Here is a 13,842-nt window from a genome sequence, read left to right as displayed (position 1 = left end):
CAGAATGGTGTCACATCACATCGGAATGGTGTCACATCACATCGGAATGGTGTCACATCGCATCGGAATGGTGTCACATCACATCAGAATGGTGTCACATCACATCAGAATGGTGTCACATCACATCGGAATGGTGTCACATCACATCGGAATGGTGTCACATCACATCAGAATGGTGCCACACCACATCGGAATGGTGTCACATCACATCGGGATGGTGTCACATCACATCGGAATGGTGTCACATCACATCAGAATGGTGTGAAGATGTGATTAGATTGTTAACGTAACTAGAACGAGCTGTGGCTCAAACTAGCCCATTAAACCTTTGCAGTCAGTCATTCACGCTTGTTATACAGAGTTGAAATATAAATAAAAAAAACATTGCTTGTGAATAACAATTTGACACTTTTGCTTTTAATGAAAGTAAAAATGCATACTGGCTAGCTGGTATTAGTTATGGCTCCTGCTGGAGAGTCTACACATTCTGGGTGATGTGAAACAACAACATCATGTCGCTAAGCTTCTTCTCTGGCGAACTCTCATTGGCTATTGCCGATCACCGTTCTCAAAACTCTGTCGTAGCACATCTCACACTACAAGAGCGTTGCAGATTTTCAGCTGATATTTGAAAATATCGGGATGTCTGGGACGGCTCAAAGAGACAGAATCGGTAGACCTCAGATTGAAGTCTCTGACCCGCTCGTATTAAACGAGCGTCTGTGACGGCTGCGTGCCTCGACTAGGCAACGACATGGGGATTTTGTCTCCGATCTCAAAAACTTGTTTGGGACAGCTAAATCGTGTCGTGTACACCTGGCTTAAGATGTCTCTCTTTTATGATTTGTTTCCAGAATTCTGTAGTGAATATTTCTAACAAAGTGGACTCTTACTAAAAAAATAAGAAGGAAATGAAGATGTTATCTAGCATTTCACCCACAAACATAGATCTACATCTTGACATTAACAGCATATTTGCTAACACAGTAAGTGTGAACCATTGCAATTGTTAGGGATAGATTTTTAAACCGCGATAGTATAGTACAGAACAACAGAATATATATACTGTAGCACAGTTAAGAACGAGAGGATGGATGGATTCAGAAGAGAACAAGAGGATGGATTCAGTAGAGAACAAGAGGATGGATTCGGCAGAGAACGAGAGGATGGATTCAGTAGAGAACGAGAGGATGGATTCAGTAGAGAACGAGAGGATGGATTCAGCAGAGAACGAGAGGATGGATTCAGCAGAGAACGAGAGGATGGATTCAGTAGAGAACGAGAGGATGGATTGATTTAGTAGAGAAAGAGAGGATGGATGGATTTAGTAGAGAATGAGAGGATGAATGGATTTAGAAGAGAAGGAGAGGATGGGTGGATTTAGTAGAGAATAAGAGTATGGATGTATTTAGCAGAGAACGAGACGATGGATGGATTTAGTAGGGAACGAGAGGAGAACGAGAGGATGGGTGGATTTTGTAGAGAATGAGAGGATGGATGGATTCAGTAGAGAAAGAGGGGGTGGATGATTTAGTAGAGAAAGAGAGGATGGATGGATTCAGTAGAGAAAGAGAAGATGAATGGATTCAGTAGAGAAAGAGAGGATGGATGAATTCAGGAGAGAAAGAAGGATGGATGGATTCAGGAGAGAAAGAGAGGGTGTATGAATTCAGTAGAGAAAGAGAGGATGGATGGATTCAGCAGAGAACAAGAGGATGGATTCAGTAGAGAACGAGAGGATGGGTTTAGTAGAGAACGAGTGGATGGATTGATTTAGTAGAGAAAGAGAGGATGGATGGATTTAGTAGAGAATGAGAGGAGAACGAGAGGATGGATGGATTTAGCAGAGAACGAGAGAATGGATGTATTTAGTAGGGAACGAGAGGAGAACGAGAGGATGGATGGATTTAGTAGAGAATGAGAGGATGGATGGATTCAGTAGAGAAAGAAGGATGGATGGATTCAGGAGAGAAAGAGAGGGTGGATGAATTCAGTAGAAAAAGAGAGGATGGGTGGATTCAGTAGAGGAAGAGATGATGGATGGATTAGTATAGAAGGAGAGGATGGGTGGATTCAGTAGAGAAAGAGAGGGTGGATGAATTCAAGAGAGAAAGAGGGTATGGATGGATTCAGTACAGAAAGAGAGAATGGATGGATTCAGTAGAGAAAGAGAGGATGGATGGATGGATTCAGTAGAGAAAGAGAGGATGGATGGAGGGATTCAGTAGAGAAAGAGAGGGTGGATGAATTCAGTAGAGAAAGAGATGATGGATGTATGAGAGAAAGAGAGGATGGATGGATTCAGTAGAGAGAGGATGGATGGATTCAGTAGAGGAAGAGAGGTTGGATAGATTCAGTGGAGAAAGAGAGGGTGGATGAATTCAATAGAGAAAGAGGGTATGGATGGATTCAGTACAGAAAGAGAGGATGGATGGATTCAATAGAGAAAGAGAGTATGGATGGATTCAGTAGAGAAAGAGAGGATGGATGGATTCAGTAGAGAAAGAGAGGGTGGATGTATTAGAGAAAGAGGTAATGGGTGAATTCAGTAGAGAAAGAGAGGATGGATGGATTCAGTAGAAAAAAGAGGATGGGTGGATTCAGTAGAGAAAGAGGGTATGGATGGATTCAGTACAGAAAGAGAGAATGGATGGATTCAGTAGAGAAAGAGATGATGGATGTATGAGAGAAAGAGAGGATGGATGGATTCAGTAGAGAGAGGATGGATGGATTCAGTAGAGGAAGAGAGGTTGGATGGATTCAGTAGAGAAAGAGGATGGGTGGATTCAGTAGAGAAAGAGGATGGGTGGATTCAATAGAGAAAGAGGGTATGGATGGATTCAGTACAGAAAGAGAGGGTGGATGAATTCAATAGAGAAAGAGGTCATAGATGGATACAGTAGAGAAAGAGAGGATGGAGGGAGGGATTCAGTAGAGAAAGAGAGGATGGATGGATTCAGTAGAGAAAGAGAGGATGGGTGGATTCAGTAGAGGAAGAGAGGTTGGATAGATTCAGTAGAGAAAGAGAGGGTGGATGAATTCAATAGAGAAAGAGGGTATGGATGGATTCAGTACAGAAAGAGAGGATGGATGGATTCAATAGAGAAAGAGAGTATGGATGGATTCAGTAGAGAAAGAGAGGATGGATGGATTCAGTAGAGAAAGAGAGGGTGGATGTATTAGAGAAAGAGGTAATGGGTGGATTCAGTAGAGAAAGAGAGGATGGATGGAGGGATTCAGTAGAGAAAGAGAGGATGGATGGATTCAGTAGAGAAAGAGAGGATGGATGAATTCAATAGAGAAAGAGAGGATGGATGGATTCAGTACAGAAAGAGAGGGTGGATGAATTCAGAAAGAGAATGGATGGTCATGGATGGATTCAGTAGAGAAAGAGAGGATGGATGGATTCAGTAGAGAAAGAGAGGATGGATGGATTCAGTAGAGAAAGAGAGGATGGATGGATTCAGTAGAGAAAGAGAGGATGGATGGATTCAGTAGAGGAAGAGAGGATGGATGGATTCAATAGAGAAAGAGGTCATGGATGGATTCAGTAGAGAAAGAGAGGATGGATGGAGGGATTCAGTAGAGAAAGAGAGGATGGATGGATTCAGTAGAGAAAGAGAGGATGGGTGGATTCAGTAGAGAAAGGGAGGATGGATGGATTCAGTAGAGAAAGAGAGGATGGGAGGAGTCAGTAGAGGAAGAGAGGATGGATGGATTCAGTAGAAAAAGAGAGGATGGTGGAGTTGGTAGAGAAAGAGAGGATGGATGGATTCAGTAGAGAAAGAGAGGATGGATGGATTCAGTAGAGAAATAGAGGATGGAAGGATTCAGTAAGGGAAGAGAGGATGGATGGATTCGTAGAGAAAGAGAGGATGGATGGATTCAGTAGAAAAATAGAGGATGGATGGATTCATTTACATTTACATTACATTTAATTCAGTAGAGATTCAGTAGAGAAAGAGGATGGATGGATGGATTCAGTAGAGGAAGAGAGGATGGATGGATTCATTTACATTTACCTTACATTTAATTCAGTAGAGATTCAGTAGAGAAAGAGGATGGATGGATGGATTCAGTAGAGGAAGAGAGGATGGATGTATTCGTAGAGAAAGAGAGGATGGGTGGATTATTAGAGAAGAGAGAATGGATGTATTCAGTAGAGAAAGAGAGGATGGATGGATTCAGTAAGGGAAGAGAGGATGGATGGATTCGTAGAGAAAGAGAGGATGGATGGATTCAGTAGAGAAAGAGAGGATGGATGGATTCAGTAGAGAAATAGAGGATGGAAGGATTCAGTAAGGGAAGAGAGGATGGATGGATTCGTAGAGAAAGAGAGGATGGATGGATTCAGTAGAAAAGGAGAGGATGGATGGATTCAGTAGAGAAAGAGGATGGATGGATGGATTCAGTAGAGGAAGAGAGGATGGAAGGATTCAGTAAGGGAAGAGAGGATGGATGGATTCGTAGAGAAAGAGAGGATGGATGGATTCAGTAGAAAAATAGAGGATGGATGGATTCATTTACATTTACATTACATTTAATTCAGTAGAGATTCAGTAGAGAAAGAGGATGGATGGATGGATTCAGTAGAGGAAGAGAGGATGGATGGATTCATTTACATTTACATTTACATTTAATTCAGTAGAGAAAGAGGATGGAGATTCAGTAGAGAAAGAGGATGGATGGATGGATTCAGTAGAGGAAGAGAGGATGGATGTATTCGTAGAGAAAGAGAGGATGGGTGGATTATTAGAGAAGAGAGAATGGATGTATTCAGTAGAGAAAGAGAGGATGGAGGGATTCGGTAGAGAAAGAGAGGATGGATGGATTCAGTAGAGAAAGAGAAGGTGGATGGATTCAGTGGAGAAAGAGAGGATTGATGGCTGGATTCAGTAGCGAAAGAGAAGATGGATGGATTCAGTGGAGAAAGAGAGGATTGATGGCTGGATTCAGTAGCGAAAGAGAAGATGGATGGATTCAGTAGAGAAAGAGAGGATGGATGGATTCAGTAGAGAAAGAGAGGATGGGCGGATTCAGTAGAGAAAGAGAGGATGGGTGGATTCCGTAGAGGAGGAGAGAATGGATGGATTCAGTAGAGAAAGAGAGGATGGATGGATTCAGTAGAGAAAGAGAAGGTGGATGGATTCAGTGGAGAAAGAGAAGATTGATGGCTGGATTCAGTAGCGAAAGAGAAGATGGATGAATTCAGTAGAGAAAGAGAGGATGGATGGATTCAGTAGAGAAAGAGAGGATGGGCGGATTCAGTAGAGAAAGAGAGGATGGGTGGATTCCGTAGAGGAGGAGAGAATGGAAGGATTCAGTAGAGAAAGAGAGGAAAGATGGATTCAGTTGAGAAGGAGAGGGTGGATGTATTAGAGAAAGAGGAAATGGATGGATTCAGTAGAGAAAGAGAGGATGGATGGATGGATTCAGTAGAGAAAGAGAGGATGGATGGAGGGATTCAGTAGAGAAAGAGGGTATGGATGGATTCAGTACAGAAAGAGAGGGTGGATGAATTCAATAGAGAAAGAGGTAATGGATGGATTCAGTAGAGAAAGAGAGGATGGATGGAGGGATTCAGTAGAGAAAGAGAGGATGGATGGATTCAGTAGAGAAAGGGAGGATGGATGGATTCAGTAGAGAAAGAGAGGATGGGAGGAGTCAGTAGAGGAAGAGAGGATGGATGGATTCAATAGAGAAAGAGGTCATGGATGGATTCAGTAGAGAAAGAGAGGATGGATGGAGGGATTCAGTAGAGAAAGAGAGGATGGATGGATTCAGTAGAGAAAGGGAGGATGGATGGATTCAGTAGAGAAAGAGAGGATGGGAGGTCAGTAGAGGAAGAGAGGATGGTGGAGTCGGTAGAGAAAGAGAGGATGGATGGATTCAGTAGAGAAAGAGAGGATGGATGGATTCAGTAGAGAAATAGAGGATGGAAGGATGGATTCAGTAGAGGAAGAGAGGATGGAAGGATTCAGTAAGGGAAGAGAGGATGGATGGATTCGTAGAGAAAGAGAGGATGGATGGATTCAGTAGAAAAATAGAGGATGGATGGATTCATTTACATTTACATTACATTTAATTCAGTAGAGATTCAGTAGAGAAAGAGGATGGATGGATGGATTCAGTAGAGGAAGAGAGGATGGATGGATTCAGGAGAAAAATAGAGGATGGATGGATTCATTTACATTTACATTACATTTAATTCAGTAGAGATTCAGTAGAGAAAGAGGATGGATGGATGGATTCAGTAGAGGAAGAGAGGATGGATGGATTCATTTACATTTACATTACATTTAATTCCGTAGAGATTCAGTAGAGAAAGAGGATGGATGGATGGATTCAGTAGAGGAAGAGAGGATGGATGTATTCGTAGAGAAAGAGAGGATGGGTGGATTATTAGAGAAGAGAGAATGGATGTATTCAGTAGAGAAAGAGAGGATGGATGGATTCGTAGAGAAAGAGAGGATGGATGGATTCAGTAGAGAAAGAGAGGATGGATGGATTCAGTAGAGAAATAGAGGATGGAAGGATGGATTCAGTAGAGGAAGAGAGGATGGAAGGATTCAGTAAGGGAAGAGAGGATGGATGGATTCGTAGAGAAAGAGAGGATGGATGGATTCAGGAGAAAAATAGAGGATGGATGGATTCATTTACATTTACATTACATTTAATTCAGTAGAGATTCAGTAGAGAAAGAGGATGGATGGATGGATTCAGTAGAGGAAGAGAGGATGGATGTATTCGTAGAGAAAGAGAGGATGGGTGGATTATTAGAGAAGAGAGAATGGATGTATTCAGTAGAGAAAGAGAGGATGGAGGGATTCGGTAGAGAAAGAGAGGATGGATGGATTCAGTAGAGAAAGAGAAGGTGGATGGATTCAGTGGAGAAAGAGAGGATTGATGGCTAGATTCAGTAGCGAAAGAGAAGATGGATGGATTCAGTAGAGAAAGAGAGGATGGATGGATTAAGTAGAGAAAGAGAGGATGGGCGGATTCAGTAGAGAAAGAGAGGATGGGTGGATTCCGTAGAGGAGGAGAGAATGGATGGATTCAGTAGAGAAAGAGAGGAAAGATGGATTCAGTTGAGAAGGAGAGGGTGGATGTATTAGAGAAAGAGGAAATGGATGGATTCAGTAGAGAAAGAGAGGATGGATGGATGGATTCAGTAGAGAAAGAGAGGATGGATGGAGGGATTCAGTAGAGAAAGAGAGGATGGATGGAGGGATTCAGTACAGAAAGAGAGGGTGGATGCATTCAATAGAGAAAGAGGTCATGGATGGATTCAGTAGAGAAAGAGAGGATGGATGGAGGGATTCAGTAGAGAAAGAGAGGATGGATGGATTCAGTAGAGAAAGGGAGGATGGATGGATTCAGTAGAGGAAGAGAGGATGGAAGGATTCAGTAAGGGAAGAGAGGATGGATGGATTCGTAGAGAAAGAGAGGATGGATGGATTCAGTAGAGAAATAGAGGATGGAAGGATTCAGTAAGGGAAGAGAGGATGGATGGATTCGTAGAGAAAGAGAGGATGGATGGATTCAGTAGAGAAAGAGAGGATGGATGGATTCAGTAGAGAAATAGAGGATGGAAGGATTCAGTAAGGGAAGAGAGGATGGATGGATTCGTAGAGAAAGAGAGGATGGATGGATTCAGTAGAAAAGGAGAGGATGGATGGATTCAGTAGAGAAAGAGGATGGATGGATGGATTCAGTAGAGGAAGAGAGGATGGAAGGATTCAGTAAGGGAAGAGAGGATGGATGGATTCAGTACAGAAAGAGATAATGGGTGGATTCAGTAGAGAAAGAGAGGATGGGTGGATGGATTCAGTAGAGGAAGAGAGGATGGATGTATTCGTAGAGAAAGAGAGGATGGGTGGATTATTAGAGAAGAGAGAATGGATGTATTCAGTAGAGAAAGAGAGGATGGATGGATTCAGTAGAGAAATAGAGGATGGATGGATTCAGTAGAGAAATAGAGGATGGAAGGATTCAGTAAGGGAAGAGAGGATGGATGGATTCGTAGAGAAAGAGAGGATGGATGGATTCAGTAGAAAAGGAGAGGATGGATGGATTCAGTAGAGAAAGAGGATGGATGGATGGATTCAGTAGAGAAAGAGAGGATGGATGGATTCAGTAGAAAAATAGAGGATGGATGGATTCATTTACATTTACATTACATTTAATTCAGTAGAGATTCAGTAGAGAAAGAGGATGGATGGATGTATTCAGTAGAGGAAGAGAGGATGGATGGATTCATTTACATTTACATTACATTTAATTCAGTAGAGATTCAGTAGAGAAAGAGGATGGATGGATGGATTCAGTAGAGGAAGAGAGGATGGATGTATTCGTAGAGAAAGAGAGGATGGGTGGATTATTAGAGAAGAGAGAATGGATGTATTCAGTAGAGAAAGAGAGGATGGAGGGATTCGGTAGAGAAAGAGAGGATGGGTGGATTATTAGAGGAGAGAATGGATGTATTCAGTAGAGAAAGAGAGGATGGAGGGATTCGGTAGAGAAAGAGAGGATGGATGGATTCAGTAGAGAAAGAGAAGGTGGATGGATTCAGTGGAGAAAGAGAGGATTGATGGCTGGATTCAGTAGCGAAAGAGAAGATGGATGGATTCAGTGGAGAAAGAGAGGATTGATGGCTGGATTCAGTAGCGAAAGAGAAGATGGATGGATTCAGTAGAGAAAGAGAGGATGGATGGATTCAGTAGAGAAAGAGAGGATGGGCGGATTCAGTAGAGAAAGAGAGGATGGGTGGATTCCGTAGAGGAGGAGAGAATGGATGGATTCAGTAGAGAAAGAGAGGATGGATGGATTCAGTAGAGAAAGAGAAGGTGGATGGATTCAGTGGAGAAAGAGAAGATTGATGGCTGGATTCAGTAGCGAAAGAGAAGATGGATGAATTCAGTAGAGAAAGAGAGGATGGATGGATTCAGTAGAGAAAGAGAGGATGGGCGGATTCAGTAGAGAAAGAGAGGATGGGTGGATTCCGTAGAGGAGGAGAGAATGGAAGGATTCAGTAGAGAAAGAGAGGAAAGATGGATTCAGTTGAGAAGGAGAGGGTGGATGTATTAGAGAAAGAGGAAATGGATGGATTCAGTAGAGAAAGAGAGGATGGATGGATGGATTCAGTAGAGAAAGAGAGGATGGATGGAGGGATTCAGTAGAGAAAGAGGGTATGGATGGATTCAGTACAGAAAGAGAGGGTGGATGAATTCAATAGAGAAAGAGGTCATGGATGGATTCAGTAGAGAAAGAGAGGATGGATGGAGGGATTCAGTAGAGAAACAGAGGATGGATGGATTCAGTAGAGAAAGGGAGGATGGATGGATTCAGTAGAGAAAGAGAGGATGGGAGGAGTCAGTAGAGGAAGAGAGGATGGGTGGATTCAATAGAGAAAGAGGTCATGGATGGATTCAGTAGAGAAAGAGAGGATGGATGGAGGGATTCAGTAGAGAAAGAGAGGATGGATGGATTCAGTAGAGAAAGGGAGGATGGATGGATTCAGTAGAGAAAGAGAGGATGGGAGGAGTCAGTAGAGGAAGAGAGGATGGATGGATTCAATAGAGAAAGAGGTCATGGATGGATTCAGTAGAGAAAGAGAGGATGGATGGATTCAGTAGAGAAAGAGAGGATGGATGGATTCAGTAGAGAAAGAGAGGATGGGTGGATTCAGTAGAGAAAGGGAGGATGGATGGATTCAGTAGAGAAAGAGAGGATGGGAGGAGTCAGTAGAGGAAGAGAGGATGGATGGATTCAGTAGAAAAAGAGAGGATGGTGGAGTTGGTAGAGAAAGAGAGGATGGATGGATTCAGTAGAGAAAGAGAGGATGGATGGATTCAGTAGAGAAGGATGGAAGGATTCAGTAAGGAAAGAGAGGATGGATGGATTCAGTAGAGAAAGAGAGGATGGATGGATTCAGTAGAAAAATAGAGGATGGATGGATTCATTTACATTTACATTACATTTAATTCAGTAGAGATTCAGTAGAGAAAGAGGATGGATGGATGGATTCAGTAGAGAAGAGAGGATGGATGGGTAGAGATTCAGTAGAGAAAGAGGATGGATGGATGGATTCAGTGGATGGATTCAGTAGAGAAAGAGAGGATGGGTGGATTATTAGAGAAGAGAGATGGATGTATTCAGTAGAGAAAGAGAGGATGGATGGATTCAGTAGAGAAATAGAGGATGGAAGGATTCAGAGAAGAGAGGATGGATGGATTCAGTAGAGAAAGAGAGGATGGATGGATTCAGTAGAGAAAGAGAGGATGGATGGATTCAGTAGAGAAATAGAGGATGGAAGGATTCAGTAAGGGAAGAGAGGATGGATGGATTCGTAGAGAAAGAGAGGATGGATGGATTCAGTAGAAAAGGAGAGGATGGATGGATTCAGTAGAGAAAGAGGATGGATGGATGGATTCAGTAGAGGAAGAGAGGATGGAAGGATTCAGTAAGGGAAGAGAGGATGGATGGATTCAGTAGAGAAAGAGAGGATGGATGGATTCAGTAGAAAATAGAGGATGGATGGATTCATTTACATTTACATTACATTTAATTCAGTAGAGATTCAGTAGAGAAAGAGGATGGATGGATGGATTCAGTAGAGGAAGAGAGGATGGATGGATTCATTTACATTTACATTACATTTAATTCAGTAGAGATTCAGTAGAGAAAGAGGATGGATGGATGGATTCAGTAGAGGAAGAGAGGATGGATGTATTCGTAGAGAAAGAGAGGATGGGTGGATTATTAGAGAAGAGAGAATGGATGTATTCAGTAGAGAAAGAGAGGATGGAGGGATTCGGTAGAGAAAGAGAGGATGGGTGGATTATTAGAGGAGAGAATGGATGTATTCAGTAGAGAAAGAGAGGATGGAGGGATTCGGTAGAGAAAGAGAGGATGGATGGATTCAGTAGAGAAAGAGAAGGTGGATGGATTCAGTGGAGAAAGAGAGGATTGATGGCTGGATTCAGTAGCGAAAGAGAAGATGGATGGATTCAGTGGAGAAAGAGAGGATTGATGGCTGGATTCAGTAGCGAAAGAGAAGATGGATGGATTCAGTAGAGAAAGAGAGGATGGATGGATTCAGTAGAGAAAGAGAGGATGGGCGGATTCAGTAGAGAAAGAGAGGATGGGTGGATTCCGTAGAGGAGGAGAGAATGGATGGATTCAGTAGAGAAAGAGAGGATGGATGGATTCAGTAGAGAAAGAGAAGGTGGATGGATTCAGTGGAGAAAGAGAAGATTGATGGCTGGATTCAGTAGCGAAAGAGAAGATGGATGAATTCAGTAGAGAAAGAGAGGATGGATGGATTCAGTAGAGAAAGAGAGGATGGGCGGATTCAGTAGAGAAAGAGAGGATGGGTGGATTCCGTAGAGGAGGAGAGAATGGAAGGATTCAGTAGAGAAAGAGAGGAAAGATGGATTCAGTTGAGAAGGAGAGGGTGGATGTATTAGAGAAAGAGGAAATGGATGGATTCAGTAGAGAAAGAGAGGATGGATGGATGGATTCAGTAGAGAAAGAGAGGATGGATGGAGGGATTCAGTAGAGAAAGAGGGTATGGATGGATTCAGTACAGAAAGAGAGGGTGGATGAATTCAATAGAGAAAGAGGTCATGGATGGATTCAGTAGAGAAAGAGAGGATGGATGGAGGGATTCAGTAGAGAAAGAGAGGATGGATGGATTCAGTAGAGAAAGGGAGGATGGATGGATTCAGTAGAGAAAGAGAGGATGGGAGGAGTCAGTAGAGGAAGAGAGGATGGATGGATTCAGTAGAGAAAGAGGATTGATGGATGGATTCAGTAGAGGAAGAGAGGATGGAGGGATTCAGTAGAGAAAGAGAGGATGGATGGATTCAGTAGAGAAAGAGAGGATGGATGGATTCAGTAGAGAAAGAGAGGATGGGAGGAGTCAGTAGAGGAAGAGAGGATGGATGGATTCAGTAGAGAAAGAGAGGATGGATGGATTCAGTAGAGAAAGAGAGGATGGATGGATTCAGTAGAGAAAGAGAGGATGGATGGATTCAGTAGAGAAAGAGAGGATGGATGGATTCAGTAGAGAAAGAGAGGATGGATGGATTCAGTAGAGAAAGAGAGGATGGATGGATTCAGTAGAAAAAGAGAGGATGGATGGATTCAGTAGAAAAGAGAGGATGGTAGAGATTCAGTAGAGAAAGAGAGGATGGATGGATTCAGTAGAGAAAGAGAGGATGGATGGATTCAGTAGAAAATAGAGGATGGATGGATTCATTTACATTTACATTACAGAGGATTCATGAGATTCAGTAGAGAAAGAGGATGGATGGATGGATTCAGTAGAGGAAGAGAGGATGGATGGATTCATTTACATTTACATTACATTTAATTCAGTAGAGATTCAGTAGAGAAAGAGGATGGATGGATGGATTCAGTAGAGGAAGAGAGGATGGATGTATTCATAGAGAAAGAGAGGATGGGTACATTATTAGAGAAGAGAGAATGGATGATTCAGTAGAGAAAGAGAAGATGGATTCAGTAGAGAAATAGAGGATGGAAGGATTCAGTAGAGGGAAAGAGGATGGATGGATTCAGTAGAGAAAGAGAGGATGGATGGATTCAGTAGAGAAAGAGAGGATGGATGGATTCAGTAGAGAAAAGAGAGGATGGATGGATTCAGTAGAGAGAGGATGGAAGGATTCAGTAAGGGAAGAGAGGATGGATGGATTCGTAGAGAAAAGAGATGGATGGATTCAGGAAAAATAGAGGATGGATGGATTCATTTACATTTACATTACATTTAATTCAGTAGAGATTCAGTAGAGAAAGAGAGGATGGATGGATTCAGTAGAGGAAGAGAGGATGGAGATTCAGTAGAGAAAGAGAGGATGGATGGATTATTGAGAAGAGAGGATGGATGATTCAGTAGAGAAAGAGAGGATGGAGGGATTCAGTAGAGAAAGAGAGGATGGATGGATTCAGTAGAGAAAGAGAGGATGGATGGATTCAGTAGAGAAAGAGAGGATGATGGATGGATTCAGTAGAGAAAGAGAAGAGAGGATTCAGTAGAGAAAGAGAGGATGGATTAAGTAGAGAAAGAGAGGATGGATTCAGTAGAGAAAGAGAGGAGGGATTCAGAGAGGAGGAGAAAGAGAGAAAGAGATGGATGGATTCAGTAGAGAGAAAGAAAGAGGATGGATGGATTCAGTAGAGAAAGAGAGGATGGATGGATGGATTCAGTAGAGAAAGAGAGGATGGATGGATTCAGTAGAGAAAGAGAGGATGGATGGATGGATTCAGTAGAAAGAAGGGTGGATGCATTCAATAGAGAAAGATGGATGGAGGATTCAGTAGAGAAAGAGAGGATGGATGGATTCAGTAGAGAAAGAGAGGATGGATGGATTCAGTAGAGAAAGGGAGGATGGATGGATTCAGTAGAGAAAGAGAGGATGGAAGGAGTAAGGGAAGAGAGGATGGATGGATTCAGTAGAGAAAGAGAGGATGGATGGATTCAGTAGAGAAAGAGAGGATGGATGGATTCAGTAGAGAAAGAGGATGGATGGATGGATTCAGTAGAGGAAGAGAGGATGGAAGGATTCAGTAAGGGAAGAGAGGATGGATGGATTCGTAGAGAAAGAGAGGATGGATGGATTCAGTAGAAAAATAGAGGATGGATGGATTCATTTACATTTACATTACATTTAATTCAGTAGAGATTCAGTAGAGAAAGAGGATGGATGGATGGATTCAGTAGAGGAAGAGAGGATGGATGGATTCATTTACATTTACATTACATTTAATTCAGTAGAGATTCAGTAGAGAAAGAGGATGGATGGATGGATTCAGTAGAGGAAG

The sequence above is a fragment of the Oncorhynchus nerka genome, linkage group LG9b, assembly GCF_034236695.1.
Source record: "Oncorhynchus nerka isolate Pitt River linkage group LG9b, Oner_Uvic_2.0, whole genome shotgun sequence".
In the NCBI taxonomy this organism is placed as follows: Eukaryota; Metazoa; Chordata; class Actinopteri; order Salmoniformes; family Salmonidae; genus Oncorhynchus; species Oncorhynchus nerka.
This window is presented reverse-complemented; position numbering follows the sequence as displayed.